We start from the raw sequence: 19,239 nt of genomic DNA, 5'->3' as shown, positions 1-19,239 counted from the left end.
CCAAAATGTCTTGTGGTCTCCCCCCAACCCCCCCACACTGGCCGACACTGAGCCTGCGATGGATCTGCAAAGCCTTCTCCTGAAATACTCTGTGCTGCAGAAGGACTGAACTTATTTCACCTGGTAGTTCTTTGTCTCTGATAACTTCCCTCCTGAAATACTCTGCACTGCTGGAGGGAATCAGTGCCTTCCATAATCTCATTGTCAGTCTTAAATACTCTGTGCTGCTTTCACTACGGAATGCTCTGGCTCTGATATTCTTTCTGTAATTCCCTGTTTTTGATAACCCCCTCCTTACATCCTCTGTGCTGCTGGACACATTGGCCCAGATCTATTATTGTGGCTGCGCCAGTTCTCTGTCTGACTTTCCACTAGATAGAACGTCTTTGGATCTTATACATGTGTTTACAAAGATGTTGGCACCGGTTCTGTGTCGCGGCTGCTCTGTGTTCAGACAGGTGTAAGTACAAGAAGACAGAACCAAAACCAAGCTCAGGGTTGTGTATTGAGCGCAGAATTGTGACATAATGCCAGCAATTACCAAATGTATGTACCTATAGTGGCAAGAGTCACAGCATCTGCCCCCAGTAGCCAGTGCTGCCCCCCAAGTGGTCACAGCACCTGACCCCAGTAGCTTTGCTGCCCTTAAGTAGTCATAGTTCTGTCCCCATGTAGTCACAGTACTACCCCATATCCCAGTAGCCAGTGCTGCCACCATGTAGTCACAGTGCTGCTCCCATGCCCCAGTAGCAAGTGCTGCCCCAGTAGACAATATAAAAATAAACATACTTTCCTGCCCATTCCAGCATCTTCTTCATAGCTGCTGCTTAGATGACTGATAATACATAATATAACAGCCTTCGGCGGGTTAGCTCCGGCCATAGGCCTGTAACCTGACGCAGGCGGGCGTGTCATCAAACGTCGCCTGTGACGCAGCTACAATCACGGATCGCACCCCTGGAGAAGTGTGTGGATTGAGTTCTCCAAGTATTCCACTCAGGGATCCGGGCCCTCTGACACTTCGGGCCCCATAGAAGCTGCTACCCCTTTAGTTTTGCCCCGGGGCTGGGGACTTCAGCCACTGCCTTCAGAGCCAAAGCAGTCCATCTCCATCAGCCTGAACGGGAGAATTTCAAAGGCCGGCAATTTGGAAATGCTCCTAGACCAGAGTTCAGGAGTGAGATGCCCCAAACCTCCTCTTTCTCTCCAGTATCTCAGGGATAGAAAGCTGAACGGATGGTGTGGACAGGCTCGGTGCTGGTGCTGCTGGTGGCGTCTAATCCTGAGCTCAGGAGATATTACACTTCATAAATAAGAATATTCCGGTCCCCACAGCAATTTTATGACTCAAAATGTAACTTTCAATATACTACATGTTACTATTTGTTATTAACAATGGGGCACATTTACTTACCCGGTCCATTTGCGTTCCAGCGGCGGCTTCTCGGATGAGCGTTCGGGTCTTCTGGCGATTCATGAAGGTCCTGCGCCCGATGTCCACCAGGTGTCGCTGCTGCGCCGAGTTCCGCCGAGTTGCGTCTGAGTTCACTGATCTCTTCCTAGTGCATGTGAGTATGGCCCGTGCGACCAATTTTTTGTTTTAAATGCGGAAGTTTTTCCGAATACGTCGGGTTTTCGTTCGGCCACGCCCCCGATTTCCGTTGCGTGCATGCCAGCGCCGATGCGCCACAATCCGATCGCGTGCGCCAAAAACCTGGGGCAATTCATGGAAAATCGGCGCAAATCGGAAATATTCGGGTAACACGTCGGGAAAACGCGAATCAGGCCCTTAGTAAATGACCCCCAATGTGTCAACACTTTGTGCAATATCCCAAAAAAATCACATGGAGAAACAAACACATCCGGACCACCAGACAGTGTCCAGTACCCCAAATCTTATTACCAGTTGGTAAATGAGAATAAATTGTGTCTGGAGTTAAACACGGGCAGGTATGTAACATGTAAACCCTAGTAGTCCCGATGGCTAATGCCTGAGCATTAGGCATGAGCGTCCAAACTGGGGTAATGTGATGTAACCCCCAAAAGAATGACCCATGGTGCTTACCATAATAAGTAGAGATGGGCGAATCAATTCTAACTTCGGTTAGAATTTCAGGAAAACTTTGATTCGTCACTAATCCGAAGTTTACGGTGATTCGTGGGAACCCCCCCTTTATTACCAAAATGGACACAAGTACAACGTTTTACATGGGGCAGAGAACTCTGGGAAGGAGAAAGCAACACCCTCGATCACATGTGCAGACATGTAAGCCAATCAGCGACCGGCAGGCTTATGTGATGTCACACAGACTATAAAAAGAGGCGGCCATTTTGAATCTCGGCACTTCACACTGCATGTGCTGCCTGTAGAGTCCAGCTGCTCCTACTGTACTGTGCTGTACTGATTTCTGCTCCAATCCCTGGGTGTCCGTTTTGGGGGATCTGTATACCCCAAATAGTGGTTCCTTTTTGTTCCTGAAGTGAATAGGAAGAAATCAGTGTGAAATCCACATACTTTCTGCAGTGATTTCTGATCCAATCCCAGGGTGTCAGTTCTTGTGCTTCTACACAAATTTCATTTTTTCTTGTTAGATAAAGTAGATCTGTGTCAAATCAACATAGTTGTTTAACCAATATGTCAGGCAGAGTTGGCAGGTGGAGCAGGCACAGGGCGCAGCACAGTAAGGGGATGTTGCGGCAGGGGTGACTCTGTGAGGCCAGAACTGCCAATGTCATCTAGCGGCAGTGTGTTGATAAACAACCCAAAGATTGTCGATGGGTTGACTAAGTCATCCACTTCCTCCCAGATGACATCTGACAACCCCAGCCAAGAGTCCGTGGGTTCGTCAGATACAACCCTTAGTTGGCATGGCCCAGGAGCAGGTCACCGGCCCTCACCTGTCCTCAACAAGGCTCTGTCCTGTTCATTTCCCTCAGTCAGAGAACTACTTGGTGTTCTGGCCTCAGCGCCACTATTCAGCGAGGACAAAGTGTTTGAGGACAGTCAGCAGCTGCTTGGCAGTGAAGAGGTGGGGCAGACATCCACTGCTGTGTGCAGTAGGCGGGAATGTGGAGAGTGGCACTTGAAGTTATGTGCATACTGAGACAGTTGAGGAGGATAGCAGTGACATGGAAACAAAAAACAATGATGATGTGGGCTTGAGTGAACAGGGTGGCAGCAGTGTGAGGACGGGAGCCAAACAGCCACGGGGTGCAAGCCCCGCTTCGGATCAGTGGTACAGGGACTCAGCAAGGCAGCGGCATTAGTAGTCACTATTGCAGAGTGATGGCGGTAAAATCACCACCTCGGCGGTGTGGCAGTCGTTTGTTAAAACACCAGAGGAGCCGAGCGTGTGTATATGTAGAATCTGCGGTCAGAAAGTGAAGCGTGGCCAGGGAGCTAACCTTGGCACCACGGCCCTGCGCCAACACATGCAGTGTCACCATCCAATGGCCTGGGAGAAACGTGGAACAGATGTGGAGGTCCATCCTGGCGCTGCAGCAACAGCAGCAGCACCTAGTGGCACACATGCCATTTCAGCCAGTCAAGGCGCCTCTGCACGAAGGGAGCTTTTTGTCTTTGACATCATCTCCCGGTCCAGATGCTCCTGCCCCTCGCTAGGCATGGCGTCAGCAGATGTTTAAAGAGGCGATTAGAAAGAGACAACTGTATGTGTCCAGCCATCCTAAGGTGCAGGAGCTGACCATGCTCTTATCCAAGTTGTTGGTACTGCAGTCTCTCCCTTTCCAAGTCGTGGACTCTGCACCCTTCTGAGAACTTATGGCTTGTGCCGAACCGGGGTGGAGAGTTCCAAGCCGCAATTTTTTTTCCAAAAAGGCAGTGCCAGCCCTTCACAAATATGTAGAATAGAAGGTGGGCCAGTCCTCGAGCTTATTGGTTTCTTCGAAGGAGCACGGCAGCGTCGACGTGTGGAGCTGTAACTGCGGTCAGAGCCAGTACAGGTCCTTTATGGCCCATTGGGTGAATGTGCTTCCCGCCCAGCCACACCAACAACTAGACCAAAAGACACTGCTTTCTCCTCCACGTTGTCAAACTGCTGCTCCTGCGCCAGTGTCCCCTCCTCCTTCTACACCACCACCTCAGCCTCCAAAAGTGCTGCTCCATCATACCACATGTGCAGGGCACAGCGATATCACGCAGTTCTACACCTGGTTTGCCTGGGAGAACGAAGTCACACAGGGGAGGAGCTGCTCCGTGTCATGCAAGAAGAAATCAATCTGTGGCTTTCTTTGCAACGGCAGAAAATCGGACAGTTGGGTGGAAGAATTAAGGAACCTGTTGACAACCAGATTGAAGACATGTGCCATGCAGGGCGTATGGGCCATCCCTCCTCGGTGCAGCGCAAACACCATGTTGCTCCCATTGTTCATCACAATGGGAGGAACATGGTGTCCGCGCTGCACCAAGGAGGGATGGCCCATGCGCCCTGCATGGCGCACGTGTTCAATTTGGTTGTCAACAGGTTTCTCAAGTCTTCCAACCATCTGCAAGACATTCTAAAAATGGCCAGGACACTGTGCATGCACTTCAGCCATTCTTACAAAGCCAAGCACACCCTCCTTGAGTTGCAGCATCAGAACAGCCTCCCCCAACATAGTCTGATATGCGATGTTTCCACCCGTTGGAATTCTAGCCTCTATATGTTAGACCGCCTGGATGAACAGAGAAAAGCCATTAATAATTTTTTGATGATGCAAGCGGACCGCAGTATTCCCCTGTGTAACTTTGATGTCAGCCACTGGCAGCTCATGCGTGACACCTGCTGTTTGCTCGGGCCCTTTGAAGAGGCCACGTTATTTGTCAGTCACCAGGACTGCAGGATGAATAAAGTAATTCAACTGCTTCATGTCTTGGAACTCATGCTGCAAAATCTGTCTGGTCAGGGCACTGGAGAAGTGGAGACTATGTGGCAGATTTACTTACCCGGTCCATTCGCGATCCAGCGGCGCGTTCTCTGAGGTGGATTCGGGTCCGGCCGGGATTCATTAAGGCAGTTCCTCCGAAGTCCACCAGGTGGCGATGCTGCGCTGAAGAGCATCAGAACGCACTCAAGTTCACCGGCCTATTCTTAGTGAAGGTAAGTGCAAGCTTCGCGAAACATTTTTTTAAAAAAAAATGCGGCTGTTTTTCCGAATCCGTCAGGTTTTCGTACGGCCACGCCCCCCCCCATTTCCGTTGCGTGCATGCCAGCGCCGATGCGCCACAATCCGATCACGTGCGCCAAAATCCCGGGGCAATTCAGGGGAAATCGGCGCAAATCGGAAATATTCGGGTAACACGTCGGGAAACGCGAATCGGGCCCTTAGTAAATGACCTCCTATATCTCATGGCCACATGAGTCCGGTGGGGCTGAACTGGAGGAGGAGGACATTGGAGCACAAGTAGAGTCTGTGAAATCAGTGGTTTTTCCACTCAGGTGACAAGAGAGGAGGAGCAAGAGCATCCGGAGGAGGTAAAAGACGAGGCAGATGACCCAGAAGCACAGTGGCAGTATACTGTGGAGATGGAGGCCGGGAGTCCCTCAGAGTCACTTGCGCAGATGGCCCGCAGCATGCTGCTTTGCCTAACTAGTGACAGCCAAATAGTCAACATCCGGCATAGGGATGACTTTTGGCTCTCCACCCTCTTGGACCCTCACTACCGTTCAAAAATTGGTGACTTTTTTCCAGCTGCCGAGAGGGAGGAACAACTGAAGTACTATAGAGAAATACTGTGCACACAGTTGACCACTGCCTATGTGCGCCATTGTCCATCCTCTGTCAGGACTGGCAGTTATTACTCACGTACTACTCCCACGGCTTCCGTGGGGAGATGGGGGGGGGAGGGGTAGGAGCAGTAGCAGCTCCATCAACATCAGCTTAAGTCTGGAGTTCTTAATGAGTAGCTTCCTACTTGGACAGCACTTTACCACCCCAGGTAGAGGATCCCCGGGACTACCGGGCAGCCAAACTTGATGGGTGGCCGCAACTTGCGGAGTTTACAGTAGAGAAGCTGTCGTGCCCGGCCAGTAGTGTGGCATCAGAGCGTGTGTTCGGTGCGGCAGGGCCATCGTTATCACAAGGAGAACCCGCTTGTCCACCCGTAAAGTGGAGAGACTGACCTTTGTCAAGATGAATCAGGCTTGGATTGGCCAGGATTTCAACACACCAATGCCTTAGGCATCAGATTAGATGAGCCATGACGCCTCCCCCAAACGTTGAGAAATGAGTCTGGGTTCTAACTACCTGCATCAGCCACTATTCTGATGCTGCCACCTGCCTGATGCCACACATCTGCTGCCAGTTGCTCCATCTGCAATCCACCATCTTTACCAGGGACTGGAATTGTCTGCCACCTCCACACTCTGTCATTGTGCCACTCTGTGTGCTCCTGCTGCTGCCGCCACCTCCACACTTTATCATTGTGCCACTCTGTGGCTTACCATGTTGCTGCCACCTCCACACTCTGTCATTGTGCCACTCTGTGGGCTCCTGCTGCTGCCTCCATGCTCTATCATTGTGCCACTCTGTGGGCCCCTGCTGCTGCTGCCTCCATGCTCTATCAATGTGCCACTCTGTGGCCTACCATGTCGCTGCCGCCTAAAGAATTTGTCATCAAGCCAGTCTCTAACCTCATGCTGCTGCTGCCATCTCCACACTTTGTCATTGTGCAACTCTGTGGCCTACCATGTCGCTGCCACCTCCACACTCTGTCATTGTGCCACTCTGTGGCCTACCATGTCGTTGCCACCTCCACACTCGGTCATTGTGCCACTCTGTGGCCTACCATGTCGCTGCCACCTCCACACTCTGTCATTGTGCCACTCTGTGGCCTACCATGTTTCCACCACCTCCATAATTTGTCATTGTGCCACTCTACAGCCTACTCATTCTGCTGCCAACTGACAGCTGTCTCCCTGGAACACCCTGTGATTTCCATAATGCTGTTTTCACTAAGGGTCTTGGCTGGGTGCTCCAGCATGTAGATGGGTTGTAGCTGTGTCTTCCAGTATTAAGATATTTCTAAGTGGGTCTTCCAGCATGAAGTTGGGTCGTGGCCAGGACTTCCATCAGGGAGATGGTCGTGTCTGGGTCTTCCAGCATGAAGTTGATTTTGATTGGATTGGTCGTGATTTCAGACAATCAGAGACATCTTTGGCCCGCAGTTCGTACAGAAGCCTCCACTCCAATTCTCATCCTTATGTGACTCACACCATGAAAGGCCTAACAACCAGCTTGGATCCGAATTTGAAAGTCTGGATTCACTGATCTCTAGTTTTCCAATAGGAAGACCGACCATGCCTGGCTCTTTCAGCCTGAAGATGGGTTGTGGCTGGGTATTTTAGCAGGAAGGTGGACCATGGCTTGGTTTTCCAGCATGAAGATGGGTCATGGCTGGGTCTTCCAGCATGGGGATGGATCTTGACCGAGTCCTGCAGTATAAAGATGGGTTGTGGCTGTGTCTTTCAGTATGAAGATATGTTTTAGCTTGGTCTTCCAGCATGAAGTTGGGTCATGGGCAGGTCTTCCATCCGGGATATGGTCATGTCAGCGTCTTCCAGCATGAAGTTGATTAAGACTGGATTGATTGTGATTTCAGATAATCAGAGACATCTTTGACTCGCAGCTCGTACAGCCGCCTCTACTCCAATTCTCATACTTATATGACTCACACCATGAAAGGCCTAACAACCATCTTGGATCTGAATTTGGCAGTTTGGATTCACTGATCTCTAGTTTTCCAGCAGGAAGACCGACCGTGGCTGGGTCTTTTAGCCTGAAGATGGGTTGTGGCTGGGTCTTCTAGCAGGAAGGTGGACCAGGGCTGGGTCTTCCAGCATAAAGATGGGTCAAGGCTGGGTCTTCTAGCATGGGGATGGATCTTGACCGAGTCCTGCAGTATGAAGATGGGTTGTGGTTGTGTCTTCCAGTATGAAAATATCTTCCAGCATGAAGTTGGGTCATGGCCAGGTCTTCCATCAGGGAGATGGTCATGTCTGGGTCTTCCAGCAAGAAGTTGATTATGACTGGATGGGTTGTGATTTCAGACAATCAGAGACATCTTTGGCTCGCAGATTGTACAGCAGCCTCCACTCCAATTCTCATCCTTATGTGACTCACACCATGAAAGGCCTAACAACCATCTTGGACCCGAATTCGCTAGTTTGGATTCACTGATCTCTAGTTTTCCAATAGGAAGACCGACCGTGGCTGGGTCTTTTAGCCTGAAGATGGGTTGTGGCTGGGTCTTCTAGCAGGAAGGTGGACCATGGCTGGATCTTCCAGCATGAAGATGGGTCATGGCCGGGTCTTCCAGCATGGGGATGGATCTTGACCAAGTCCTGCAGTATGAAAATGGGTTGTGGCTGTGTCTTCCAGTATGAACATATCTTCCAGCATGAAGATGGGGCATGGCCGGGTCTTCCAGCATGGGGATGGATCTTGACCAAGTCCTGCAGTATGAAGATGGGTTGTGGCTGTGTCTTCCAGTATGAAGATAAGTCTTAGCTGGGTCTTCCAGCTGAAGATATCTTCCAGAATGAAGTTGGGTCATGGCCAGGTCTTCCATCAGGAAGATGGGTTGTGGCTGTGTCTTCCAGTATGAACATATCTTCCAGCATGAAGTTGGGTCATGGCCAGGTCTTCCATAAGGGAGATGGTCGTGTCTGGGTCTTCCAGCATGAAGTTGATTATGACTGGATTGGTTGTGATTTCAGACAATCAGAGACATCTTTGGCTCGCAGCTCGTACAGCAGCCTCCACTCCAATTCTTATCCTTATGTGACACACACAATGAAAGGCCTAACAAACATCTTGGACCCGAATTCACTAGTTTGGATTCACTGATCTCTAGTTTTCCAATAGGAAGACCGACCGTGGCTGGGTCTTTTAGCCTGAAGATGGGTTGTGGCTGGGTCTTCCAGCATGGGGATGGATCTTGACCGAGTCCTTCAATATGAAAATGGATTGTGGCTGTGTCTTACAGTATGAACATATCTTCCAGCATGAAGTTGGGTCATGGCCAGGTCTTCCATCAGGGAGATGGTTGTGTCAGAGTCTTCCAGCATGAAGTTGATTATGACTGGATTGGTTGTGATTTCAGACAGAGACATCTTTGGCTCGGAGCTCATACAGCAGCCTCCACTCCAATTCTCATCCTCATGTGACTCACACCATGAAAGGCCTAACAACCATCTTGGACCCAAATTCGTCAGTCTGGATTCACTGATCTCTAGTTTTCTAGCAGGAAGACCGACCGTGGCTGGGTCTTTTAGCCTGAAGATGGGTCGTGGCCGGGTCTTCCAGCGTGAGGATGGATCTTGAGTCCTCCACTATGAAGATGGGTCTTGGCCTGGTCCTCCAGCATGTAGATGGGTTGTGGCTGTGTCTTCCAATATGAAGATATGTCTTAGCTGGGTCTTTTTCATGCATGAAGTTGGGTCATGGCCAGGTCTTCTACCAGGAATATGGTCATGGCTGGATCTTTCAGCATGAAGATGATTATGGCTTGGACTTCCAGTAGGAAGATGGGTCTTGGCTTGGTCCTCCAACATGATGATGCTTTGTGTCTGAGTCTTCCAGCATTACAATGGACTGTTACAGTATCTTCCAGCGTGAAGATGGGTCATTGCTGTGTCTTCAAGCATGCAGATGGGCTGTAAATGATTGTTGTGATTTCAGACAAACAGAGACATCTTTGGCTTGCAGTTGGTACAGCACTCCAATTCTCATCTTCATATGATTCAACACTATACAAGGCTATACAACCAGCTTGGACCCGAAATTGGCAGTCTGGATTTGCGGATCTCTAATTTTCCAACAGGAAGACCGACCATGGCTGGGTCTTAGAGCCTAAAGATGGGTTGTGGCTGGGTCTTTTAGCAGGAAGGTGGACCATGGCTGGGTCTTCCGGCATGAAGATGGGTCATGGCTGGGTCTTCCAGCATGGGGATGGATCTTGACCGAGTCCTGCAGTATGAAGATGGGTTGTGGCTGTGTCTTCCAGTATGAAGATAAGTCTTAGCTGGGTCTTCCAGCATGAAGTTGGGTCATGGCCAGGTCTGCCATCAGGGAGATGGTCGTGTCAGGGTCTTCCAGCATGAAGTTGATTATGACTGGATTGGTTGTGATTTCAGACAATCAGAGACATCTTTGGCTCGCAGCTCGTACAGCAGCCTCCACTCCAATTCTCAACCTTATGTGACCCACACCATGAAAGGCCTAACAACCATCTTGGAACCCAATTTTGCAGTCTGGATTCACTGATCTCTAGTTTTCCAGCAGGAAGACCGACCGGGCTGGCTTTTAGCCTGAAGATGGGTTGTGGCCAGGTCTTCCAGCATGAGGATGGATCTTGACCGAGTTCTCCAGTATGAAGATGGGTCTTGGCCTGATCCTCCAAGATGTAGATGGGTTGTGGCTGTGTCTTCCAATATGAAGATATGTCTTAGCTGGGTCTTCTTCAAGCATGAACCTGGCTCACATTTGCTACAGCTGACTCTTCTCCAATTTTCATCCTTGTGTGACTCACTTCATGAAAGGCCTAACAACCATCTTGGACCCAAATTTGGCAGTCTGAATTCGTTGATCACTAGTTTTCAGGCAGGAAGACCGACCGTGGCTGGGTCTCCCAGCATAAGGATGTTTCTTAGCTGGCTCTTCCAGTATGTAGTTCGGTCATGACTGAGTCCGCCAGTATTTAGATGGGTTGTGGCTGGGTCCAGCAGGAAAACCGATCATGACAGGATCTTCAAGACTGAAGATGGGTCATGGCTGGGTCTTCCAGCCTGAAGATTAGTCATGGCTGGGTCTGCCAGTGTAAGGATGGTCTTAGCTGTGTCTTACAGTTTGAAGTTTGGTCTTGACAAAGTCCTCCAGTATGTAGATGGGTTGTGGCTGGGTCTTCCAGTATGAAGATGTATCTTAGCTGGGTCATGGCCGAGTCTTCCAGGTTGAAGATGTATCTTAGCTGGGTCATGGCCGAGTCTTCCAGCAGGAAGATGGGTCGTGGCTGGGTCTTGCAGCAGGAAGATGGGAATTGGCCGGGTCCTCCAACATAAAGATGTTTTGTGTCTGGGTCTTCCATCATGACGATGGATTTTGACTTTATCTTCCAGCATGAAGATGGGTCATGGCTGTGTCTTCCACCATGTAGATGGGCTGTGATTGGTTTTGATTTAAGAGAAGCAGAGACATCTTTGGTATCGAGTAATTACAGCAGAAAATAAATTCTAATCTTCATTAGAAACACAGCAGCACAGCATTCTGAGGAATCTGCAGGAGATAATAGAAGGGTAAAATATTACTGTGGTGACAGTCAGACAGAAGAGGCCAAGATTGGCAGGAGTAGGGTGAGGTTACTGGGGGCAAAATCCACAACAAGGGGGCTCATGTTAGCGTCACATCTACCATTATCTCTATTAGGCCTTACAGAGCATGAGTGTCATCCACAGACTTGTACTTACCTGCATGGTCTTCTGTTCTGCTCTCTGCTATCTCTGTTTTCTTGTTGCCTGCTGAGGAAAGACCTTCTCCTCCTAAACCATCTTGGTATCCACCATTGACGTCTGTTCCTAAAGAGAAATAAAAAAATGAGATCAATCAGTTTCATGTTATTAGAGGATAAGGATCTGTACAAGGAGATTGTCCTGTGCCCTGTCCTGTGGATATTGACATGACATCATTATAAATATCTATAATGTGATGCACTCACCTCCTCCTCACGCCCTCTTCTGCTTCTTCTACTTCAACTTCCACTTTCTGCTTCACCTCCTCCTCCGCTGTGATGATAACCTCCACACTCTGCTTTACCACTTGCTCCTCCTCCACCACTCTCATTACATCCTCCACTCCCATTTCCACCTCCTCCTCTTCCTCCTCCGCCGCTTCGATATCATCCTTCAGTAATTGCTCAACGTCCTCCTCCTCCTCTGCAACTCTGATGGCATCTTCTAATATCTTCTTTTGGAACTCCTCCTCTGCAGCTCTGATGGTAACCTCTCCTTGCTGCTCCAACACCTCCACCACTCTGCTGACAACCTCCACCTCCTCCGCTGCTGTGTTGACATTCTCTGCTTGTTGATCCACCTCCTCCTCCTCTGCCGCTCTGATGACATCCTCCAGTACTTTCTCAACCTCCTCATCCTCCTCCTCCGCGATTCTGATGGCCTGCTCCAAAATCCACTTTAACAGCTCCTCCTTCTCCTCCGCCGCTCCGATGTCTTCCTCTCCTCCATGCTCTACCTCCTCCACCACTCTGATGTAACCCTCGTCTTTCTGCTCCACCTCCTCCGCTTTGGTGACTCTTTCCACTCTACGCTCCACCTCCTCCTCCTCTTCCACACCGATGAAATTGTCTACTATCCTCTCCACCACAACCTCCTCCACTCCGATGACGTTCTCCATAATTCTCTCCACCACCACCTCCTCCTCCACTCCGATGACATTCTCAACAATCCTGTCCACCTCCTCCATCTCGATTCTCTCCACCATGATGTTGCTCTTCACCTTCTCCTCGCCTTCCTCCCTGTTATAAGAAAATAAGACAATCAGTGTCCAGGACATCTTCCATGACCTCCACAGATGTAGAAGATGAACATTAGACATAAGAGGACAAGGGGTTAAGGACAAGTCTCAGCAGCCTCCAAGGACACCTACACAATAAAGACACTCAGAACCATCCCAGAACTGTACCAGCACATTAACCCCAACACTGTATAGTTCATAGGCCTCCCCTTAACTCATGACTAAAGCTCATAGAATCCCACAGACAAGGGCAGCAAAGCTCACCATGATGGCCGCCATCAGCAAGCTCAGACCAATAAAAGCTAAGGTCAGAGGTTAGTACACACACCATCTACACTATGACAACTCTGCCTGGAAATACATATACAGGCAGTCCCTGGTTTAAATACAAGATAGGTTCCATAGCTTTGTTCTTAAGTTGAATTTGTATGTAAGTCGAAACTGTTTATTTTATAATTGTATATCTAGACTAAATTTTTTTTTTGCCCCAATGACAATTGGAGTTTCAAATTTTTTTTATATAATTGGACCAAGGATTATCATAAAAGCTTCTTTAAAGACACCGTACAGCTGATCAATGCAGCCTGGGACTATAGTAAAGCCTCCAGAGACCTTCCCTAGAGGTCACAGTGGGCAGAGGGGTCCGTCTGTAAATCGGGTGTCCTTAGGGGACTGCCTGTAATTGTGTCCAAATACAGGAATATTGTAGAGAAGATGTGATGCACCTGGGGCCCCATAATAATAATACCCCCCTCTATAGTGGATACACAGCGCCCACCCTCACACCTTGTACTTTTATAGCAAAGATGGACTCACCTCAATATCACAAGCTCAGTCTCTAATATAATCCAAATCAATCAATCACCAACCAACAATCTGCAAAAAAGTGAAGAAGTTTCCATTACTGAAGAGGAGGAGACATGACAGAAGAGAATGGAGGAGAATGCAGTGGACTTACCTCCAGCTCCTACAACAACCCTCAGAGGAGTGAAGGTTCTGCACCTCCTTATATACCTCCTCATATGTGATGTCATAATGGAGGGGGAGGAGCCAACACACAACATTCCGTGACATCACAGATACTGTGACATCATACAGAACAGTCTTATTAACTCCTTAGTGACCAGGATATTTCTGGCCTTATTATGTATTGGGATCAGTAGGAGATGCATCAATGTGACCAGGACATTTGTCTTCTTTATGACACATCTACCAGCACTTGTGTATGTGACATATTGAAGTTCCTGAGGACTTTTTTTGTTATAACCCAATATCCCACGATCGAAGAAATATAGAGATATAAAAGTTATACAAATTACCCTGGGGCGCTCAGGTTACATCATCCCAGTACCTTAGGGAGCCTCGTATTTTAATGTATGCACCCCCCATAGCGCTTCCTATCTATGCACTACAGGGAGGGGAAGGCATACATTAAACTTAGATGCTCCCCGAGGTGATGTAACCTGAGCGCCTCAGGCTAATTTGCATAACTTTTATAACTTTATATTTCAATGATTGCGGGATACAGAGTTATAATAAAAGATGTCCTCAGGAACTTCTCACTAGGACACATCTACTATCACTAAACTGATGATAGGTTTCCTCTAAAGACCAGACCTTTTCAATCCTTACACGTGTCCCTTTATGTGGTCATAACTTTGAAACTTTTTAACTTTGCGAAGTGATTTTGAGATTATTTTTTCATGACACTTTTTACTTCATGCTAGTTGTATATTTTGACATGTTTTGCATTTATTTATTAAAAAAGTGGAAATTTGGTAAAACATTTTTTAAAAATTAGCAATTTTCTCATTTCCAAAGGTGAGTTAGTCTGTCCACCCAAATGTGTTACTTATTTACATCTATTATACGTCCAATGAGACCAATAGCAGTCGGTCACAGCCTGAGACATTTGTATTATGTCATTTACATAAGAAATCAGATGTATCACCGACATAAGATTTACTCTCCAATACACGCGTATTTCCGATTTGCGCCGATTTCCCCTGAATTGCCCCGGGATTTTGGCGCACGCGATCGGATTGTGGCGTATCGACGGAAATCGGGGGGCGTGGCTGAACGAAAACCCGACGGATTCGGAAAAACTGCCACATTTAAAAAAAAAATGTGTTGCAGAGTTTGCACTTACCTTCACTCAGCCCGGCTCGGTGTATTCCAGTGCGTTCCAGGGAACTTCAGCGCAGCAGCGCCACCTGGTGGACGCCGGAGGAACTGCCTTAATAAATCCCGGCCGGACCCGAATCCAGCGCAGAGAATGCAGAATCTGCCCCAATTTCTCAGAATAGCATCTAGGAAAATTGCTATGTGGGAAAATATAGAGTCACACCCAGAAAGTATTGGTCTCCCAGGGGGAGCCTTTAAGACCCTTATGAATTTTTGGGAGAATATAAATTACAGGCGCACGGTGCATTATAATCAGACAATGCATTTTCTGTGAACTCCAATGACCGGCTAAGTAAATGTGCCCCAATGTGTGTAATATAGTGTCTATCAGTCTATAGGGTCTATCAGTACACGCCGCACGCCCTGGCACCTGCTTGCACCAGAGGAACTAGGAGCAGGCAGAAGCAGAACATGCCCTCTCCATCACCACCAGCAGCAGCAGCACCACCGCCACGTCCCTGACCCTTATTTACTACTTTCCTCATTGTAAAAGGCTTGTACCATTTAAGAACATTGGTAAAATATTAAGAACATAGTATTACTGTATGACGCAAATAGGTGGTAGAGTCATAGTGTAACACTGATGCGAATACTTGTAAAACTGCAAGTGTGAAATAACTTGGACACAAATAGGTTTGAGATAGAATTTATTATCAATGCAAGTTACTACATTGGCAACAACTTATAGGATACTATTGGCCATATGCCCCTTTACCACTAGACTAGTGCATGTAAGAATATCACTGCCACCCCTAGGGGGAGCTCTCTGCAGACTCATAGATCTAGAAATCATAATGCAGTTTGTGCTCCCTAGTAGACTGCATGTAAAGAGTCAATCACATCTTACGTCTCCTGAGGCATTTTGGGATCCACCAGCGGCGTCTGTTCCTAAAGAGAAAAAAAAAGTAGACCAATCAGTTCCATGTGATAAGAGGATAAGGATCTGTACAAGGAGATTGTCCTGTGGACTGTGATATGACATCATAATATATATCTATAATGTGACATCTGAAGACGGTCCTCAACTCCTCCTCACGTCCTCTTCTGCTTCTTCTAGGTGTTTCAGTTCCTCCACCGCTCTTCTCACAACCTCCACTTTCTGCTCCACCACCTCCTCCTTCTCCTCCGCTGCTTTGATGACATTCTCCATCTTCTGCTCCATCTCCTCCTCCTCCGCTGACTTTCTCCATCCTCCGCTTCACTGCCTCCTCCACTGCTCTGATGATATTGTCCAGTATCGGCTCGACCTCCCTCTCTACGATTCTGATGGCCTCCTCCAATATCCACTTGAGCAACTTCTCCTTCTCCTCCATTTTTCTGATGACTTCCTCCCCTTTCTGCTCTACCTCTTCTTCCTATAAAATAATAATAATTCCTATATTTATATAGCGCCTACAGATTATATAGCGCTGCACAGAGTTTACCAAATCAGTCCTTGTCCCCATGGGGCTCACAATCTAATCAACCAGTATGTTTTGAAGTGTGGAAGGAAACCGGAGGACCCAGAGGAAACCCACGCAAACACAGAGAGAAAGATATAAACTGTTTGCAGACGTTGACATTGGGACTTGATACCAGGTCCCCAGTGCCGCAAGGCTGTAAGTGCCAAAGACTAAGCCACCGTGCTGCCCCCACTGCTCTGATAAATTCCTACCCTGTCTGCTGCACCTCCTCTGCTCTAATGGCTCTGTCCAACATTCGATCGACCACCTCCTCCTCTTCCTCTCCGATAACATTCTCTACAATCCTCCTCTTCACCACCATCTCCTCCTCCGCTCCGATGATAATTCCCACAATCCATTGCACCACCACCATCCATTGCTGTGTCTTCCAGCATGAAGATGGGTTGTGACTGATGAGTTGTGATTTGAAACAAACAGGGACATCTTTGACTCGCGGTTAGGATAAAAGACTCCTATCCGGATCTCATCTTTATGTACTGACACCGCAGCAGAACTTTCTGAGGAATCTGCAGGAGAAGGATAAAATGTGACTGTGTGACAGCAGGGACTAATGAAGAGGCCTAAACTGGCAGGAGGAGGGTGAGGTTACTGGGGGCAAAGTTCACAACAGGGGGGGGGCAACTGGTGGGGGGCTGTTCTACCATTATCTCTATTGGGCCTTACAGAGCAGGAATAATGGAGGTCATCCACAGACTTGTACTTACCTGCAGGGTCTTCTGTTCTCCTCTCTGCTATCTCTGCTTTCTTGACGCCTGATGTGGACAGAATATATCATCAATCTCCTACGTCTCCTGAGACATTTTGGTATCCACCAGCGGCGTCTGTTCCTAGTAACAAATAAAAAAAGAAGACAAATCAGTTCCATGTGATAAGAGGATAAGGATCTGTACAAGGAGATTGTCCTGTGGACTCTGACATGACATCATAATATATATCTATAATGTGACATCTGAAGACGGCCCTCAACTCCTCCTCACGTCCTCTTCTGCTTCTTATACTTCTAGGTGTTAAAGTTCCTTCACTGCTCTGCTCACAACCTCCACTTTCCGCTTCACCACCATCTCCTCCTCCTTGGCTGTCCTGCTTATAAATTCCACTCTCTGCTCATCCTCCTCCTCTGCAACTCTCATAACATCCTCCACTCTCTGCTCCACCACCATCTACTTCTCCTCCGCTGCTTTGATGGTATTCTTCATCTTCTGCTTCATCTTCTGCTCCATCTCCTCCTCCGCTGACTTTCTCCATCCTCCGCCTTACCTCCTCCTCCGCTGCTCTGATGATTTCCTCCAGTATCGACTCAACTGCCTCCTCCTCCTCTGCGATTCTGATGGCCTCCTCCAATATCCACTTGAGCAACTTCTCCTTCTCCACCGCTCCGATGACTTCCTCCCCTTTCTGCTCTACCTCTTCCTCCTATAAAATAATAATAATTCTTTACGTATATAGCGCACACAGATTAGGCAGTGCTGCACAGAGCTTGTCAAACCAGTGCCTATCCCATGGGGCTCACAATCTAATCATCCTACCAGTATGTTTTCAAATGTAGGAGGAAACCGTAGGAAACCCACACAAACACGGAGAGAACATAAAAACTCATATCGAGATGTTGAACCTTAGACTTGAACCTAGGTTCACAGTGCCTCAAGGCTGTAAGTACTCACCACTAAGCCACCGTGCTGCCCCCACTGCAGTGATAAATTCCTACCCTGTCTGCTGCACCTCCTCTGCTCTAATGGCTCTGTCCACCATCCGATCCACCTCCTCCTCCTCTTCCGCTCTGATGGCATTCTCCACAATCCTCTCTACCACCATCTTCTCCGCTCCAAAGACTCCAATCCAATGTTTACACCGCAGTAGAACTTTCTGAGGAATCTGCAGTAGATAAGAGAAGGTTGAAATGTGACTGTGTGACAGCAGGGACTGGTGAAGAGGCCGAGACTGGCAGGAGGAGGGTGAGGTTACTGGGGATAATCGTCACAACAAGGGGGCTCCTGGTGGGGTTTCTTCTACCATTATCTTTATAAGGCCTTGCAGAGCAGGAGTAAAGGAGGTTATCCACAGACGTGTACTTACCTGCAGGGTCTTCTGTTCCATATGCACCTTTACCACTAGACTAGTGCATGTAAGAATATCACTGCCACCACTAGGGGGAGCTCTCTGCAGACTGATATCTCTGAATATCATAATGCTGTGCGTTCTCCCCAGTGAACTGAAGATAAAGAGTTCCTCTTACGCCTCCTGAGGAGTTTCGGGATCCATCAGTGCCGCTTGTTCCTAAAGAGAAATAAAAAAGTAGACAGATCAGTTCCATGTGATAAAAGGATAAGGATAATCATATCCTCCAGTATCTGCTCAACCTCCTAATCATCCTTCTCCAGGATTCTGTTGGCCTCCTCCAATATCCACTTCAACAACTTCTCCTTCTCCTCCACAGATCTGACGACTTCCTCCCCTTTCTGCTCCACCTCTTCCTCCTCCACTGCTCCTCCTTTTCTCCACCTCCTCCTCCTCCACTCTAATGACTCTGTCCACTCTCTGAGACACCACTGCCTCCTCTATTGCTCCGATAACATTCTCACAATACTCTCCACCACCACCTCCTCTGTTCCGATGAAATCTGCTGCACCAACACCTCTTGCTGTGTGTTCTTCTATGAAAATTGGTTGTGAGTGATATGTTGTGATTTCAGAAAAAAAGGGACTTTGGCTCGCGATTAGGACAGCAGACTCCAATCCAGATCTTATCTTTATGTGTCTTGACTGACAAAGCAGCAGAACAGTCTAAGGAACCTGTAGAAGATAAGAGAAGGGTAAAATGTGTGGTGACAGCAGGGACTGGTAAAGAGGCCGAGACTGGCAGGAGGAGGGTGAGGTTACTGGGTGCTCCTGGTGGGGTCTCTTCTACCATTATCTCTACTAGGCCTTACAGACCAGCAGTATAGGAAGCCATACAGAGTCATGTGCAGTCACCTGCAGGGTCTTCTGTTCCCCTCGCTGCTTCCTCTGTGTTCTTGACAAATTCTGAGGACAGAATTTGTTATCTATACTGTTACTACATTGGCAACAAT

Source organism: Engystomops pustulosus, chromosome 6, assembly GCF_040894005.1.
Source record: "Engystomops pustulosus chromosome 6, aEngPut4.maternal, whole genome shotgun sequence".
NCBI classification, from domain to species: Eukaryota; Metazoa; Chordata; class Amphibia; order Anura; family Leptodactylidae; genus Engystomops; species Engystomops pustulosus.
This window is presented reverse-complemented; position numbering follows the sequence as displayed.